Below are 16244 nucleotides of genomic sequence, written 5' to 3' on the forward strand. Positions count from 1 at the left end.
CCGGGGCCCGGGCCCGGGCCCGGGCCCGGGTTCCGGCGGCGGCGCGGGTCGACCAGATGTCCGCGCGGGGCGCACGCTCCTCTCGGAGCCCCGAGGGCTACGCGGAGGCCGCGGACGAGCAGCCGCGAGGCCGCCGGGGCCGCCGCCCTGCCTGGTCGACCAGCTGTCCGGCTCGGACTTGGTCCCCGGACCGGGGCGCGCGGGTCGACCAGATGTCCGCGGCGCTCGGGGCCGGGTCCCGGGGCTCTGGGTGCTCTGGGTGCTCTGGGTGCGCTCCCGGCCCTCTGTCGGCTCCGAAGGCCCCGCGGACTCGTAGCCACGGGGTCCGGCGGCGCGCGGGTCGACCAGATGTCCGCGCCGAGCGCCGCGGGACCGCAGGGCGCTCGGCCTTCTCGGAGGCTCGAGGGCTCCGGCGACCCGGCGGACGAGCAGCGGCGAGGCCGCCGTGGCCGCCGCCCTGCCGGGTCGACCGGCGACCCGACCCCCGTGTCTCGGGGGGGGGGGGGGGGGCGGGTCGACCAGATGTCCGCACCGAGCGCCGCGGGGCCGTGGGGCCGCGGGGCGCTCGGCCTTCTCGGAGCCCCGAGGGCTCCCTGGAGGCTGCGGACGAGCAGCCGCGAGGCCCCCGGGGCAGCCGCCCTGCCGGGTCGACCGGCGGCCCGGCCCGGACTCGGGCCCCGGGTCCCGTGGCGCGCGGGTCGACCAGATGTCCGCGCCGAGCGCCACATGGCTGCGGGTCGCTCCGGCTTCTCGCAGTCCCGAGGGTTCCGCGGGCACGTAGCTGCGAGACCCGGGCGGCTGCCCTCCGCCCGGCTCACGGGGCGCTCGTGTCCATCAGCTGGTCGTGCGGAAATCCCGTGGTTGGCCTCCCTCCCTCCCTCCCTCCCTCCCTCCCTCCCTCCCTCCCTCGTCCAGCCGCCACGTTTTCGGGGTTCGTGCGACTGGGATGAAATAGACCTTCCCAACGTCAATCGGAGATCATCCATCATACCTCTCGAGTCCCCAAAAGCCAAGAAACACGCCAACCAAAACGCTTTTATTATGCCAACGGTTCCCGTTTTCATTCCTATCGTTTAGGGAGGTTTGGTGGCAGCAGCGGCCGAAAGCAAAAGGAAACCCGAGGAAAGCGGCTCCATCCACCAGGGCTGTGTCTCATCGGTGCCGACGCAGGAGGGACGGGCTTCGTTCGTTCGTTCGCTGCGGCCCAAATTCCCGGGCCGCCCGAGGACCGCTCGCACCGGCCCGAGGGAGGGAGCCCCGGCAGGCAGGATGCCTCCGGGGAAATGGCCAAGTCGACCGCGCGACCCACAACCCGCCCGACTGGGGGCGAGAAGGAGCATGGAGGAGGACTCCGTCCCCTAGTCGGCAGACGGCCCCGGGACAGGGACGTTCGCCAAAACCTCCCCAAGGCCGCTTTCCGTGACCGAGTCGGCCTCCCCGCCTGTACTCGTCCCGGCCCGAGAAACGAGACGCGGGGTGGATCGGGACCAGGCCACGCACCAGGCCGGCCGGCGCGCCATCCTCCCTCCCCCGACCTGACCTGACCTGGACGAACGCCTCCCCATCGCCCGCCCCCGCGAGGCTGATCCGTCCGGCCGGTGAGGAGGCCGCTTGTCGGGCGCCACCTGCTGCCCGGCATCCTCTTATATAGTGTTCGAGGAGGTCGACCAGGTGGCCCGGCCTGGATTGGGGGGGGGGGGGGGGCGCGGGGTGCGGTGTCCCGGGCGGCGGGGGACGGGGGGGGGTAGGAGTGGAGAGGGAAAGGTGGGCGTGGAGAATGCCGGGGTCGGGGGTCGGCGCGGGGCGGGGCGGGAGTTGGGGATGGGGAGGGGCGGGAGGCCGTCTGGACATGGAGGGTCGGAAGAGCGGTGGTGACAATGATTTTCATTATCATTTAGAAAGAAGAACGTGGACTTCTTTAGAGGAGTCCTTTGAATAGCTTCTCCATTTAGTTAACATACATCCAAATGGAGGTCGGGAAACTTGGGTCCTGTTAACATATGGATGGAAGTGGAAAGAACTATCGCGATGACCGTCCTTGTGTTTCTTTTATTTTTTCTTTCTTCCTGCTCCCCAAAGCCGCCCCCCCCACCCCCGCCCCGCCCCGCCCCGCCCCGCCCCGTCCCGTCCCGTCCCGTCCATAGTTGTAGGTTCCAGTGGTAGGTCTTTCGCGTTTCTGCTATGTGGGACGCCGCCTCGGCGTGGCTTGAAGGGCGATGCTGGGTCTGGGGCTGCGCCCAGGATCCGAACCGGTGAAAACCTGGGCCGTCGAAGCCGGGGGCCGGGGTGGGGGGCGCTACTTGACCGTTCGTCCACGGGCTCGGCCCCCGGCCCCTTGTTTTCTAGGGAGAGAGACAGAGAGACCCGATCCATTTTCCCTTGGCCTCTAAAGCGTGCGTGTGGTCGAAAGGCGACAGAGAGAGGGGTTCTGGTCCAGAAAGCCCCGACTGCGCCGCCGCGGGGATCGGTCGGTTCCGCCCGAACCGTCCGAGTCGGAAAGGAACGGACAGCTTTCCTCCTTTGGGCCCCTGACTTGGGACCGACAGGGGAAGAGGAACAGGCCTCTCTCCCTCACACCCTGGCCCCTTCCTCCAGGACGCCCTCCTTCTAGTCAGCCCGCCTCTGGCTTTTCCACACGCCGACGACCGCTCGTCGGCATGGACCCACCTTCCTTGGGGGACACCACCACACGACTCTCCCACTCGTCTGCCTGCCTTTCGTTGGCGTCGCTGCCAAAGGCGAGGGGTAGGGGTGGCGGTGGCAGGGACGGCAGGGGCCCAGCGGCTCTCTGGCGGGTGAGGAAGTCTTGCTGGTTCTCCTAGGTCGGTGATCTTTCTCGATCTCCACACACATTCTTCGTTTGGGGAGCCAAGAGACGCCCTCTGAGGAATCCCTATGGCCAGGGTCGATCACTTACTCGCTCACTGCCTCGGCCTCGGCCTCGGCCTCTGTCAGTCTTGTCTCTCTCCCTCCCTCCCTCCCTCCCTCCCTCCCTCCCTCCCTCCCTCGTCGGTCTCTGTGTGTGGACGTCTAGGTGGAGGCGAGGCAGGGAGGCCACCCACCCACCTACCTCGTGGTTTACCACACGCTCTACACGGAGGTAGAATTCCCATCCCACCGAATCCATCCTTTCCACGGGGCACAAGCCAGTGGCCTTCGGGAGTCTCTCTCCCCAAGGTGGCGCATCCGTCATGGCTATCTATTTCCAGAAGGTTTCCGTTTCCATCCCCTCCCCCCGAAAGAAAAAACGGCCCCACTCCCGGATCTGCCCCACCACGATCACCACCACCGCTGCCGCCGCCGCCGCCGCCGCCGCCATCTGCTGTCGCCCTCTAGGGTTGGACCGTTCTAGCTCTCTCCTCTGTGTGGAATCGCAACGTAGGTCGCCTTGGATGTCTGGCACCTCTCACTTAGCAGAAGGTTTTGGAGGCTCAGGCTGGGCCACGCTTTGGCCCGGGTCAGTGTTCCGTTCCTCTGGACGGCTTCCTCGTTTTCCACGAGAAGGAGCCGTGAAGACGGAAAGGAAGGGCGGATGGATGGCTTTTCCCGTGCTACCGAGTCCCTCTCCCCTTTTCCCCAAAGCGTGAGGGGCGGTCGAGAGGATCGTCTCTGATGACAAAAGTCAGAGGCACCCCGGGTCAGACACCGTGCGAGGCGTTGGTGTGTTCTCGAGAGGAGAACACGTCCCCGTCAGCGTTTCCTGTCGTTCTCGTTCCGAAAGGATTCACGCGCCACCCCGTCTCCCTCAAGGTCTTAGGGCTGTCGTGCTCCGCAGCCGTCACGTGTCGTGGATCCTGGGCACCACCACGCCACCCCGCCCCCCCCCCCCCCCCCCCCCGCCATAGCTGTCGATCGCTATGTGGCACGCCTACGTTTGCCCAAAAGAGCAGTCCGATGGACAGCGTGGTGCTTTTCCCAGCAGGCAGGCAGGTGAGAGTCACCCCTCTAGAAGGTTTCCAAGCCCCGTTCCATTCTCAGAGGCAGCTCCTTTGGCCATCAAGGAGGCAGGCGATGGGGGTGGGGGTGGGGATGGGGATGGGGCAGGGGCCTCTGTCCCTCTGTCGCGGTAGAAATGATTGGGAAAGGAGGGACGATGGGCGTAGGTCGACCATCCTGGGCGGTGGTGCTTTGGGAGCTTTTTCTAGAAGAAGGAGCGAACGGCGTTCCCTGGGAAGGGAGGAAACCAGAGGAGGTCCCCCTCAGACCGACCTGGCACGAGAAGGACACACACTCTCTCTCTCTCTCTCTCTCCCTTTTCTTCCTGACTTGAAATCAGGAGACAAAACTCCCCTGCCAAAGGGGCCCTCCCAAAACGGGGAGTGAGGAAGACCTCCTTCTCTTCACGGCTGAAGTTCTCCCTGCCTTTCCTGGACGGGAAGGATAGCACCTACGCCCGCTGCCGTCGGTGACTTTTAGTCCCCCTGGAGAGGAAGAAATTCTTTCCCGTGGCCGAACCCTGGCGGTTCGTTCGTGCTGCAGAGGACGTGACCCTCTCTGACACACCCAGGAACCTCCTCGCTCCGGGTCGAGGAGAGGGAGTTCTGTTCTGTGGTTTAGAATGGTGCTTAAAAAGGGATGTCGCTTACAAAGGGTCCTCGTCCCCCTTCCTAAACCTAAACGGACGGCTCGGCTCGGAGGCGTGAGATACGTTTCGCATCCTCCTCGTCGTCTTCACTCAAAGTTTTATTGGAGTTTGGAAGATTTTATTTTTTGTCTTTCCTTTTTCTCCCCAAAGCCCCCCGGTACGTAGTTGTGTGTTCTTCGCGGTGGGTCCTTCTAGCGGTGGTATGTGGGACGCCGCCTCAGCGTGGTTTGATGAGCAGTGCCGTGTCCGCGCCCGGGATCCGAACGAACCGATGAAACACTGGGCTGCCTGCAGCGGAGCGCGCGAACTTAACCACTCGGCCACGGGGCCAGCCCCTTACTGGATTTTCAAAACAACTCCGGGGGCCGGCCCGGTGGCGCGGCGGTGAAGTTCGCACGTTCTGCTCCGCCGGCCCCGGGTTCGCCGGTCCGGATCCCGGGCGCAGGACCCGGCACCGCTTGGCGAGCCACGCTGTGGCAGGCGTCCCACCTGGAAAGTAGAGGGGGATGGGCACGGATGTCAGCTCAGGGCCAGTCTTCCTCGGCCGACAGAGGAGGATTGGTGGCAGATGTTCGCTCAGGGCTCATCTTCCTCAAAAATAAAATAATAAATCGATTCGATAAAATGTCAAATAACACAACCGCGGGATCACGCTTAGAGTCACCCTTGGCCCGATGATGCCACTCCCCACCCCCCCCACCCCCCTGCCCCCCACCATTTGGAGGTGCCGTCAGTGGGATTCGTTCCTGTTTGTCCATCTTTCTTCCTCTTTTTTTTTTTTTTTTTTAAAGACTGGCACCCGAGCTCATTGCCAATCTTTTCTTTTCTTTTTATTCCTCCTCCTTCTTCTTCTTCTCCCCAGAGCACCCCAGTACCTAGTTCTATATTCTCTTTGAGGGTCCCTCTGGTTCTGCCGTGTGGGACGCCACCTCAGCGTGGTTTGATGAGCGGTGCCGTGTCCGAGCCCAGGATCCGAACCTTCCAAGCCCCGGGCCGCTGAAGCGGAGCGTGCAAACTCAACCGCTCGGCCACGGGGTCAGCCCCTCCCTCCCTCCCTTCCTTCCTTCCTTCCTTCCTTCCTTCCTTCCTTCCTTCCTTCCTTCCTTCCTTCCTAAGGAGGAGGAGGCAGGCACTGTGTGAAGTCGCCAGTGAGTCTGTGGAAAGAGACGGAGGATTTCCCATGGGAAGCCGGGGCGGGGGACACGGACCGATGTCGTGCGAACTTGAAGGTGAAAGATCAAAAAACCCACACACGCCTAGAGCGGCGGGTTGCCCGTTAGGAGTTTGCTTGCCGGGCCCATAACGCAGGGCTCATCGATGAGCCAAACCGTCCGTGATCCTCAAGCAGTCTAGTAGGGTTAGAGAAAGGAGGGGGGCACTCTTTCTGCCCCAGATGAGGCGAGTTTCTCAGACAGCCACCCTGCCCCAACATCTTCCCTCCCTGCCTCCCGGCCCTTGGTGGACTGCGGCCTAAGGGTGGGGGAATTGAAGAAAGCCGTTCAATGGAAAAAAGCCCGAGGCCATGGGAGAGAGCTTCCTGCACTTGAATGAAGCCCTGACGCCAGGCCCATCGGAATGAATGGGCCTGACCTCCCCTCCCCCCTCCCCCCTCCCCCCTCCCAGGCTGGCGACTCGGCAGTGGAAGGCTAGGGGTTTCTTCCGAAATGGTGAACCGGCCCCCTTGTCCACAGGAAAACCACACACGGGTACAGCCTAGGCCGGATCTCAGGGTACAGCCTAGGCCGGATCTCAGGCCAAGTCGTCAGGGTGGCAAGATGATGGCGGATGAGAGGAAACTTGTTCTGGGACCGCACCGCCCCCCCCCCATCGCCTCTCTGGCTGAGAAGAGGGCTGGGGAGCGGTGAGGGTCAGGGGGAGAGTGGGGGCGGGGCCGGGACAGGGACCACCGGGCAGTAGGACGGGAGTAGCCCTGAGGCCTGCCTGCCTGCTTCCTTCCCTGCCGGCGCAGGGCTGAGAGAGGCACGGGGCACGCTGGCTCCTGCCCCTTCACTCATTCGGGAAGCCTCCTGTTGTTGCTCCTGAGGTGCCGGCTGCGGTGACAGACAGAGCAAAACTCCTCTCTCTGTCTATTTCTTCAAAGGCCCGAGTCTGAGCTACGACAGATTCCCCTGTGGCTCAACCCGCAACCTCCCATCCTGCCAGACCAGACCCCTTGTCTAAAAACCTCCACTGGAGGAGCTCTTCCACCTGACTCGGAAAGGAAACACCAGCCCCGCCTCAGCCTCACACCCACCACCACCACCACCACCCGCCCCCCCCCCCCCGCCCCACTCTCCTCCGGACCCAGATACCTAACAGAGGGAACAAAAATCCAAAAATCCTGCTGCTCTCCTTCTACCACCTCCACTTCAGAAGAGTCAGTCTCCCCCGAACACCTCAGACTCTGTGACTTCCCGCGGCCTCCCTTTCCCCGTCCCCATTCTCTCCCCGGACGGGCCCCATCTTACACTTGAACGACAGCTCCACCGCTCGGGGCAGCTGGACACGATGTCCCAAAGTGGCCCGGACGGTAGCCTGGTCGATTCCAAAGGACCCACGCACGCAGTCGGCCATAAACGTGGTGTGGAGATCGTGGACGTTTGCGGGCCTCTGATGAAATCGCTGCTCCGGGGACCCCGGCGTCTAGGACCCGTCTTCTCCGTGTTCTTCACACCGTTGCTCCTGGGCCGGTTATTCTCTTCCCTCTCACTGACCTTAACGTTTTGTCTCTGCCATTGAATTTTGACTGTGCGAATGTGACTTGCCGCTGTAGGGCTGCGTGGATCTCTCAGGCATCCTGCTGTGCCGTGCGGGGGGAGGGGGGGGAATCCTTGGTGGGTGGGTCGATAGACGTCCCTTTGGTTGTGCCCTGGAGGGGAGAGACAGAGGGGACGACTCAATCCACCACGAACGCTGATGTCGCTCCGATAAACCTGTAGCGGTGATTCTAGTTTATGGCCCGTGTCCTGAAAATAACTTCCCGAAGGGCCAGCCCGGCGGCACAGCGGTTAAGTTCGCACGTTCCGTTTTGTCAGCCAGGGGTTCGCAGGTTCGGATCCGGGGTGCGGACGTGGCGCCGCTTGGCGAGCCACGCTGTGGTCAGCGTCCCGCCTATCAAGGGGAGGGGGATGGGCACGGATGTTAGCTCGGGACCACTCTCCCGGGGCAAAAAGAGGAGAATTGGCAGCAGGTGTCAGCTCGGGGCTCGTCTTCCTCGAAAAATAAATTAATTAAATAAATAAAAACAACTTCCCAAACCTCTCTGATAACTTGAAGCTTTGAAGTTTTGCGAGGTGAAATCAGGTGATAAAAAAGTCCACGGACGGGGGCGGCCCCGTGGCCGAGTGGTTAAGTTCACAAGCTCCCCTTCGGCGGCCCAGGGTTTTGCCGGTTCAGATCCCGGGCACGGCACGGACACGGCACCGCTCGTCGGGCCGTGTGGAGGCGGCGTCCCACATGCCACAACTGGAAGGGCCCTCAACTAAGATAGACAACTATGTCATGGGGGGGATTGGGGGAGAAAAATCGGGAGGGGGGAAAAAAAAACAGAAACGGAAGATTGGCAACAGGCGTTAGCTCTGTGAGGGCCGATCTTCCTCACCCAAAAACTAAAGTGAGATGAAATCAAATAAAGCGAAGGAAAAGATAAACCTATGAAATCCCATGTTTCTAAAAGTGGCCAAGTGTTTAGAAATTGGCCAAGCGACGGAATGCTCATGGGAAGGACAGTTCCTAATTGCTGGCTTCTTAGTTTTCACCAAAATTAAGGTTCGTGAGGGTTAAAAAATCTACTTAACAAATGCGATGAAAGCCACTAGGCCGGCCCGGTGGCGCGCTGGTTAAGTGTGCCTGTTCCGCTTCGCCGGCCCGGGGTTTGCCAGTTCGGATCCCGGGGGTGGACGTGGCACCGCTGGGCGAGCCACGTGGTGGTAGGCGTCCCACATATGAAATAGAGGAAGATGGGCACGGAGGTTAGCTCAGGGCCAGCCTTCCTCGGCAAAAAGAGGAGGATTGGCAGCAGTTAGCTCAGGGCTCATCGTCCTCAAAACAAAACAAAACAAAACAAAACAAAAAGCCACTAAAAGTGAATATGGGAAACATCTTTGTGTTCAAGGAAAGTGAGATGGCTGCCTTCAGGCAAGAGGGCCTAAAAAGTAAAGATCGTTTTGTCTGTGAAAAGGTGATCAAAGTTTCATGGGGAAAATAATCTGAGAAAAAGGCCTGTTCGTGGTCAAGTGGCCTAAAATTGGAACGAGTGGACAGATAGAAATGGCGAGCGATAGGATCTATGGGAGTCTATGAGGAAGCCATTGGGTGTCGGCCTAATTCGGCCTGACAGTGTTTTTCGAAAAGGGCCTGACGTGGCCGTCGAGCACGCATCGCATCCTAGATCCGCTTTACACATTTCCTACGGCAAGAACCAATGCCCTTAAGGGAAAGGAGCAGCTTCCCCGTGCTCGGGCCTTTCCTTAAGGAGAGGCATCTTTCCTTAGGCTAGGAGCGGATGGTTGCGCTCACCTTTGACCATCCGGCTCCCCTGTGACCACCCAGGCCCAGACAACAGACCTGCCACCCAGCAGTGTCTGTCGATCGCTGTGCCGACAGAGCAGTCTCGCGACTATCATCCAAGGGACCTTTCGATCCTATGTGAAACGTCCTCTCTGGGGGTCTAGAAGCACTCTGTACACCCCACTTCCCGGGCACCCTCTCTTCCTTCGGGAAGAAAGGCCCCGGGCCACAGTCCTCACATTTTAGCTCAGAATAAACGCACCCCGATTTTCACGGATAGATTGGTTCCGGATTATTTCCGTCGACAGAATGGAATCAAGTCAATGAGTTTCAAGATCGGAGGGAAGCTGATGCAAAATCAGAATTTGTTTTTCTCACTCCCGAAAGGATACTTTTCTCTAACTTCTAGTCTCCTCCTGATAAAGACATTGGAAAAGGTTTCTCTTGACCTCTGAGGGAATCGACACCAAAGACAGAGATCCTCCATTTTGTCAGAATGATTTCCTAGGCCTCCAATGGAGGAGGCCTCCCTCGGACGGGAGCTCAGCTTTTGTTTTGCAACAGTTTTCCTCTCTCTGCTTGCCTTTAACATCTCCTTTCCCGTTCTTCTTTTTTGGAAGGGAAATACGTGCACCGCTGGGGAAAAAAAAAAAAAAAGAATTTTCTAAATGACCAAAGAAGATCTACGACTGTTGTTATTTTGGTTTCACGGAGCAGTTCCACGTCCACATTTACTCCATTTTAAACACCCACACACACTCACAGCACGGCGCTGTGAGGATGTCCCGGGGAACTCGATTTGTGGAGGGAATGGCTGTGAGGTCTCTGCCCCCCAACCCCCACCATTTGGGTGCTTCTGCTTGTTGATGAGGACGGGAAGCCCTGCTGAAATCCATATTCTTATCACCACACGTGCATCTGCACCCATGCTCCCCCCCGTGTGTCGTCTTTGGGCTTTGCTGTGGCCCCGTGCGGAGGGAGACCTGTTTTGTGTTGTAAACTTTTCCGCGGCCAAGCGGCTCGGTCCTTTCCTCTACGACTTGTGGGCTCTGTCTGTCCGTCTGCCTTAGAGAGACCCTCTGGGCCGGAAGTGACAGGCTGCACACAATTCCTGACAGACTGCGGACAATTCCTCCGTCGTCACGGTCCTTCTCTGATGACGTGCATGGTTTCGGTTTGACAGCGACCCCCACCCCCCACCCCGCCGTGATTTTCTAAGTCCTCCCGGGAGCCCGGGAAGTGCTCGGGCCGCTCCGGGAAGCGGGGGCCGGCAGCCCCGGCCTGCCCCGTGGCATCTCCGGGGACTTTTCCACCTCTGTCCGCGTCAGCCAGCCGGCAGCCCCGCGCCCGGCCCGGCCCAGAAGTCACGTGGGGAGTCTGTCCCCTTCCTGGCAAGCCCACCCACCCCACCCCCCTCCCCGCCGATTTTCCAACACCTCCTTCTGCGCCCAGGGTTGCCCTGTGCTGCCTGGGAGCTCCGAGGTGGACACCCTGGGGCCTCACGTGGTGACCTCCCGCCCGCCCCAAGCGGGCCCAGAGAGAAAGAGAGAGAGAGAGAGAGACAGAGAGAGACAGAGACAGAGACAGAGACAGAGAGAGACAGAGACAGAGACAGAGACAGAGACAGAGAGAGACCTGACCCGGCGGTGGGCTCAGGCTGTGCACTCTCGCTGGCTGGTGACCCGGTTCCCTCCCGCTGACCCCTCCGCGCCGGTCGTTGGGCGCCATCTGGCGGCCGCTTTTACAGAGTGGCCCTCCTCCGGAGCCCCGGCGACATGAGCAAGGGATGGGACTCGCAGGACGTCTGTGTGGTTTCCAGTGTGGGGCTGTGTGGAACAGAGCTGCTAAGAACATTCATGCCCCGGATTCTGTGTGAATGAACAGGAACGTGGCCGCAGCCCCCACCCCGCCCCCCGCCCCAGCCCCCGGGAGTGGTGGGAGTGGTGCCCTCCAGACCACCCTCGGGTTGGATGCCTCCCTCCCTGGAAGGACTCACGGGACTCCACAAAAGCTGACTTCCTGGAGGTCCAGCGGAGACCCCCAAGGCCCAAGGCCCCCCCCCCCCCCCCACCCACCCACCACAGATCACTGTGGAAGCCTTAACGACCCAAGGCTCCAGCTACATACAGACGCTCTTAGGAGGCAAGATACACCAAAGGCTTATGTAGGTTGCCACTTTCGGTGGTTGTTTCCGCGGCGTGTCAGTTTTGGAACCCGCCACGCCCTTTTTCACAGAGGCCATACCGTTTCCCTTCACCACCAGTGAGGCGTGAGTGACTGACTTGGCTTCTCCGCGACCTGACTAGCAGTTTGATCCTGTTCCGGTATTTGGAAGAAGGCAGTCTCACCCATGTGTCCCCACAATGTCTCCCTCTAATTTTCTCACTTGCTTTTCCAGGGAACAGCTCACATCTTTTCATGCGCTTATCGGTCATCCATGCATACCTCCTCCACCCCAGGTGAAAGTGCCTGCTCTGTCTATTGGTCTTCCATTCTTTTTGTATTTTTCAGTGTTGATTTCCCCCGGGTCTCCACTCCATTGTGGGTTTTGTTTTTTGTTTTTTGTTTTTTGTTTTTTTTTTTTGCTTAAAGATTGTCACCTGAGCTAGGCACTGTTGCGCTGCTTCCTCAGTTTCAGAGGGTACCTTTTTCAGGGTTGCTTTTTGACCGGGTCTCCTCGCCATTGTATTTTTTTATTTTTTTTTTTTTGCTTAAAGATTGCCACCTGAGCTAGCCTCTGTTGCCCATCTTCTTCGGTTTCAGAGGGTAGATTTCTCAGTGTTGCTTTTTCGCCAGCTCTCCACGCCCTTGCGTCTTTTTTTTTTCTGCTTGAAGGCTGCAACCTGAGCTAGCTTCTTTTGCCCATGTTCCTCAGTTTCAGAGGGTGGATTTCTCCGTGTTGCTTTTTCCCCAGGTCTCCACACCCTTGTGTGTTTCTTTGGCTTAACGATTGCCACCTGAGGTAGCCTCTGTTGCCCATCTTCGTCCGTTTCAGAGGGTGGATTTCTCAGTGTTGCCTTTTCGCCAGCTCCCCACGCCCTTGTGTGTTTCTTTTGCTTAAAGATTGTCACCTGAGCTAGGCACTGTTGCCCTGCTTCCTCAGTTTCAGAGGGTACCTTTTTCAGGGTTGCTTTTTCACCGGGTCTCCTCGCCATTGTATTTTTTTATCTTATTTTTTTTGCTTAAAGATTGCCACCTGAGCTAGCCTCTGTTGCGCTTCTTTCTCAGTTCTAGAGGGTAGATTTCTCCGTGTTGCTTTTTCCCCAGGTCTCCACGCACTTCCTTTTATTTTTCCTTAAAAATTGCCACCTGAGCTAGCCTCTGTTGTCCATCTTCGTCGGTTTCAGAGGGTAGATTTCTCACTGTGGCTTTTTTGCCAGGTCTGCACGCCCTTGTGTTTTTTTTCTGCTTAAAGGTTGCAACCTGAGCTAGCTTCTTTTGCCCATGTCCCTCAGTTTCAGAGGGTGGATTTCTCCGTGTTGCTTTTTCCCCAGGCCTCCACGCCCTTGTGTGTTTCTTTTGCTTAACGATTGCCACCTGAGCTAGCCTCTGTTGCCCATCTTCGTCCGTTTCAGAGGGTGGATTTCTCAGTGTTGCCTTTTCCCCAGCTCCCCACGCCCTTGTGTGTTTCTTTTGCTTAAAGATTGCCACCTGAAGCCAGCCTCTCTTGCCCATCTTCCTCAGTTTCAGAGGGTAGATATTTCAGGGTTGCTTTTTCCCCAGGTCTCCACGCCTTTGGGTTTTGTTTTTGCTTAACGATTGCCACCTGAGCTAGCCTCTCTTGCCCATCTTCCTGAGTTTCAGAGGGTCGATATCTCCGTGTTGCTGTTTCCCCAGGTCTCCACGCCCTTGTGTGTTTCTTTTGCTTAACGTTTGCCACCTGAAGCCAGCCTCTCTTGCCCATCTTCCTCAGTTTCAGAGGGTAGATATTTCAGGGTTGCTTTTTCCCCAGGTCTCCACGCCTTTGTGTTTTGTTTTTGCTTAACGAGTGCCACCTGAGCTAGCCTCTCTTGCCCATGTTCCTCAGTTTCAGAGGGTAGATATTTCAGGGTTGCTTTGTCCCCAGGGCTCCACGCCTTTGTGCTTTGTTTTTGCTTAAGGATTGCCACCTGAGGTAGCCTCTCTTGCCCATCTTCCTCAGTTTCAGAGGGTGGATTTCTCCGTGTTGCTTTTTCCCCAGGTCTCCACGCCCTTGTGTGTTTCTTTTGCTTAAAGATTGCCACCTGAGCTAGCCTCTGTTGCCCATCTTCGTCCGTTTCAGAGGGTGGATTTCTCAGTGTTGCCTTTTCGCCAGCTCCCCACGCCCTTGTGTGTTTCTTTTGCTTAAAGATTGTCACCTGAGCTAGGCACTGTTGCCCTGCTTCCTCAGTTTCAGAGGGTACCTTTTTCAGGGTTGCTTTTTCACCGGGTCTCCTCGCCATTGTATTTTTTTATCTTATTTTTTTTGCTTAAAGATTGCCACCTGAGCTAGCCTCTGTTGCGCTTCTTTCTCAGTTCTAGAGGGTAGATTTCTCCGTGTTGCTTTTTCCCCAGGTCTCCACGCACTTCCTTTTATTTTTCCTTAAAAATTGCCACCTGAGCTAGCCTCTGTTGTCCATCTTCGTCGGTTTCAGAGGGTAGATTTCTCACTGTGGCTTTTTTGCCAGGTCTGCACGCCCTTGTGTTTTTTTTCTGCTTAAAGGTTGCAACCTGAGCTAGCTTCTTTTGCCCATGTCCCTCAGTTTCAGAGGGTGGATTTCTCCGTGTTGCTTTTTCCCCAGGCCTCCACGCCCTTGTGTGTTTCTTTTGCTTAAAGATTGCCACCTGAAGCCAGCCTCTCTTGCCCATCTTCCTCAGTTTCAGAGGGTAGATATTTCAGGGTTGCTTTTTCCCCAGGTCTCCACGCCTTTGTGTTTTGTTTTTGCTTAACGAGTGCCACCTGAGCTAGCCTCTCTTGCCCATGTTCCTCAGTTTCAGAGGGTAGATATTTCAGGGTTGCTTTGTCCCCAGGTCTCCATGCCTTTGGGTTTTGTTTTTGCTTAACGATTGCCACCTGAGGTAGCCTCTGTTGCCCATCTTCGTCCGTTTCAGAGGGTGGATTTCTCAGTGTTGCCTTTTCCCCAGCTCCCCACGCCCTTGTGTGTTTCTTTTGCTTAAAGATTGTCACCTGAGCTAGGCACTGTTGCCCTGCTTCCTCAGTTTCAGAGGGTACCTTTTTCAGGGTTGCTTTTTCACCGGGTCTCCTCGCCATTGTATTTTTTTATCTTATTTTTTTTGCTTAAAGATTGCCACCTGAGCTAGCCTCTGTTGCGCTTCTTTCTCAGTTCTAGAGGGTAGATTTCTCCGTGTTGCTTTTTCCCCAGGTCTCCACGCACTTCCTTTTATTTTTCCTTAAAAATTGCCACCTGAGCTAGCCTCTGTTGTCCATCTTCGTCGGTTTCAGAGGGTAGATTTCTCACTGTGGCTTTTTTGCCAGGTCTGCACGCCCTTGTGTTTTTTTTCTGCTTAAAGGTTGCAACCTGAGCTAGCTTCTTTTGCCCATGTCCCTCAGTTTCAGAGGGTGGATTTCTCCGTGTTGCTTTTTCCCCAGGCCTCCACGCCCTTGTGTGTTTCTTTTGCTTAAAGATTGCCACCTGAAGCCAGCCTCTCTTGCCCATCTTCCTCAGTTTCAGAGGGTAGATATTTCAGGGTTGCTTTTTCCCCAGGTCTCCACGCCTTTGTGTTTTGTTTTTGCTTAACGATTGCCACCTGAGCTAGCCTCTCTTGCCCATGTTCCTCAGTTTCAGAGGGTAGATATTTCAGGGTTGCTTTGTCCCCAGGGCTCCACGCCTTTGTGCTTTGTTTTTGCTTAAGGATTGCCACCTGAGGTAGCCTCTCTTGCCCATCTTCCTCAGTTTCAGAGGGTGGATTTCTCCGTGTTGCTTTTTCCCCAGGTCTCCACGCCCTTGTGTGTTTCTTTTGCTTAAAGATTGCCACCTGAGCTAGCCTCTGTTGCCCATCTTCGTCCGTTTCAGAGGGTGGATTTCTCAGTGTTGCCTTTTCGCCAGCTCCCCACGCCCTTGTGTGTTTCTTTTGCTTAAAGATTGTCACCTGAGCTAGGCACTGTTGCCCTGCTTCCTCAGTTTCAGAGGGTACCTTTTTCAGGGTTGCTTTTTCACCGCGTCTCCTCGCCATTGTATTTTTTTATCTTATTTTTTTTGCTTAAAGATTGCCACCTGAGCTAGCCTCTGTTGCGCTTCTTTCTCAGTTCTAGAGGGTAGATTTCTCCGTGTTGCTTTTTCCCCAGGTCTCCACGCACTTCCTTTTATTTTTCCTTAAAAATTGCCACCTGAGCTAGCCTCTGTTGTCCATCTTCGTCGGTTTCAGAGGGTAGATTTCTCACTGTTGCTTTTTTGCCAGGTCTGCACGCCCTTGTGTTTTTTTTCTGCTTAAAGGTTGCAACCTGAGCTAGCTTCTTTTGCCCATGTCCCTCAGTTTCAGAGGGTGGATTTCTCCGTGTTGCTTTTTCCCCAGGCCTCCACGCCCTTGTGTGTTTCTTTTGCTTAAAGATTGCCACCTGAAGCCAGCCTCTCTTGCCCATCTTCCTCAGTTTCAGAGGGTAGATATTTCAGGGTTGCTTTTTCCCCAGGTCTCCACGCCTTTGTGTTTTGTTTTTGCTTAACGATTGCCACCTGAGCTAGCCTCTCTTGCCCATGTTCCTCAGTTTCAGAGGGTAGATATTTCAGGTTTGCTTTGTCCCCAGGGCTCCACGCCTTTGTGCTTTGTTTTTGCTTAAGGATTGCCACCTGAGGTAGCCTCTCTTGCCCATCTTCCTCAGTTTCAGAGGGTGGATTTCTCCGTGTTGCTTTTTCCCCAGGTCTCCACGCCCTTGTGTGTTTCTTTTGCTTAAAGATTGCCACCTGAGCTAGCCTCTGTTGCCCATCTTCGTCCGTTTCAGAGGGTGGATTTCTCAGTGTTGCCTTTTCGCCAGCTCCCCACGCCCTTGTGTGTTTCTTTTGCTTAAAGATTGTCACCTGAGCTAGGCACTGTTGCCCTGCTTCCTCAGTTTCAGAGGGTACCTTTTTCAGGGTTGCTTTTTCACCGGGTCTCCTCGCCATTGTATTTTTTTATCTTATTTTTTTTGCTTAAAGATTGCCACCTGAGCTAGCCTCTGTTGCGCTTCTTTCTCAGT

At 56.9% G+C, this 16244-nt stretch overlaps 1 long non-coding RNA gene across 1 annotated transcript; it reads right to left on the reverse strand.

Annotated features, from left to right (window-relative positions):
* Positions 1-4688: 4688 nt before the first annotated feature.
* LOC139043477 (uncharacterized) lies at positions 4689-9730 on the reverse strand. The gene is made up of 3 exons (XR_011500567.1): positions 9357-9730; positions 7054-7454; positions 4689-5176 (listed from the first exon to the last, which is right to left on the reverse strand). It is a non-coding gene; the product is annotated as an uncharacterized lncRNA (long non-coding RNA).
* Between the last annotated feature and the right edge of the window lie 6514 nt (positions 9731-16244).

Source organism: Equus asinus, unplaced genomic scaffold (assembly GCF_041296235.1).
Source record: "Equus asinus isolate D_3611 breed Donkey unplaced genomic scaffold, EquAss-T2T_v2 contig_255, whole genome shotgun sequence".
In the NCBI taxonomy this organism is placed as follows: domain Eukaryota; kingdom Metazoa; phylum Chordata; class Mammalia; order Perissodactyla; family Equidae; genus Equus; species Equus asinus.